Consider the following 2,590-nt stretch of genomic DNA (forward strand, 5'->3'; position numbering starts at 1 on the left):
TTTTTACAATTCGGTAAACATTTGGCCTTTTTTTAATTTTGTTCCTGTTTTTTCTGGTAAAAAAAAAAAAAAAACTAAATTAAAAATGCAAACTGATCCTTTTTTTTTTTTTTTTTTTTTACCGCAACAGGTTTTTTACGTTTCATTAAATTTTTTATATATGTCCTAAAAATTTCCTTTTATCTTTTAATTTTTTTTTTTTATTAAATTAAATCAAACGAAAATTTATAAGTATATAAATATATATAATGTTAAAATAAAGAAAAATTTATTCGAGTGGTTTACAGGGGGAAGGGGTGAGGATGAGGGGGGAACACGTATATTAAAGTGAAAAGCTTTTCCTTGTACCAAAAAAAAAAATATATATATATATTACACGTGATTCGATTATTTTAAAAAAATGTTTTTTTAGGGCTTAGTTAAATATTTTAAGACGGGTTTAATAATTACCACGTCCATTTTAATAATAAATCATAGTTAAAAAAAAATTTTTTTTTGTACATAGTTGTAAGAGTAAATGTTGTAAACCTTGAATTGACGTTTAAACATTTAAATGTTAGTCAACCTCCTCCGTATAGTTTGATCGTCATTCTCTTCAAACTGCGTCATAGTTTGTTCGTTTTTTTTTTTTTTTTTTTTTTTAATATTCTCTTTTGGTTAAATGTTGGTCAATTATTCTTTTATACTTTGTAAAGCTCTTAATACTGACTGACTGACGTAAATTATCGAGTATAGGAAAGTAAAAAGTTATACTGTGTCTCGTTATCAGCTAACACAACCGTAAATAATGTTTAAAAAAAAAAAAATTTTACAAATTTCCATGCATGTTTAATTTATTATTAATTTAAATCCGTTCGCTTTTTTTTTTTTTTTAAATAAAATATGAATAAATTTTACATAAAAAAAAACTGTAATAAAATAAAAAAAATTTAATATTCCGGTACAATGCAAGATTTGCATTATTTTTGTAAATTAATATTAATAATAATAATTTTAGATTAATTTTAATATAGAAAATAAATTTAAAAAAAAAAAAAAGTTTATTTACTTTTTAATGCTTAGTATGGTAAAAAAAAATTAAATGCCAGGCATTCGTTTTTGTTTTCAATTATGGAGTAATAATAAATTATTTTTGTAATTTTGTAGTTATAATAATAATAATTTAAAAAAATAAATAAATAAATAAATAATTTTAAAAATTGCTTTTGCGGTTGATTAGAGTTAAATGCTAAAAAAAAAAAAAAAAAATAGGAAATGACAAATATGTCACCATGTTTTAATTGGTCAATAAAAGTTAATTAAAAAAAAAAATTTTTTTTTATTTTGTGTAATTAATTGAGAAGACAAAGATTAAAGTAATTTTTTTTAATAGTTTTTTTTTTTTTTTTTTAATTTAAAATTTTTTTTTATCATTCAAGTCAAGTCAAAAAGGGTAGGAAAAAAAAACAAAACGTTGGGGGGGGGAAAATTCAAGGATAATAAATGATGAAAATGCAACCTTTCTTTTTTTTTTTTTTCCCGTTTTCGTTTTTTAAATATTCCAAAAATGTCCCTCCCTCTTTTTTTTGGACCCGGTTACTTTTCCTTAAATATATTATACGGTTGTTTTCTTTTTTTTTTTTTTAACCCCCCAAAAGTTCTTTTCATTATGAATAAAATTTTTATATCTAATACATTATTAATTTTGAATTTTTCGTAAAAATTTCTTTTAATCAATGTGTAAATTTATTATTTAAATTATTGCAAATAATTTAATAAGTATAAATTATATGGGGAGAAGGAGGGGAGGGGTGTGTGTGTTTAAGGTAAGATGACGCTTAAAAATTAAAAGGTTGACAATTATCATTAGGGGGTCGATTCTTGGTAGTTACAAAACTGTCAAATTTTCTTCTGCCTGGAAACAATCGTAATATTAATTTTGTCTTCTGCTTTAAATATTTTCTTTTTCATTTAAAGAGGGGGAGGGGGAGGGGGGAGAAATGAAAAAAAAAAAAATTATATTTTGAAATAATTAGTTTGTGCTCGGAGACGGAGTATTAATAACGTAATGGATATTTTATTATAATTGCTTTTTTATTTTTTTATTTTTTTTTTTTAATTTAATGAAGGAAACATTGTTTTTCCCGAGAAAAACAAAAAAAAAAAAAAAAGAAAACAAAATCGTAAAAATTTATTTTATTTTATGATTTCATTCCTGCGATCAAAAAATATAATTTAAAAAAAAAAAAAAGAAAAGAAAACATTATTTGTTTCTATAATAATACGTTTAATGAAGGGAAAAAAAAAACAAAAAAAGAAAATTAAATTTGGGTTGTTTAATGCCAAAACAAAAAATTTTTCATAAAGCTTTTTAAAAGTTATTAAAAAAAAAAAAAAAAAATTGAAAACTTTTCAATTACGATAATTTTCTCGCTGCAAATTTTTTTTCTCTCTCTCTCTCTCTCTCTCTCTCTCTCTTAAATAAATAAGTAAATGAAAAAGAAAATGAAAAAGGAAAAACTTTTAAGTTCAATTCCCTAATGATGATGATGTTACGTCAACCGATAAAGGCCGGCCAATGGTAAAACAGGTCGTTGAAAACTTTTACACT

Source organism: Pediculus humanus, genomic scaffold, assembly GCF_000006295.1.
Source record: "Pediculus humanus corporis 1103172108286 genomic scaffold, whole genome shotgun sequence".
In the NCBI taxonomy this organism is placed as follows: domain Eukaryota; kingdom Metazoa; phylum Arthropoda; class Insecta; order Psocodea; family Pediculidae; genus Pediculus; species Pediculus humanus.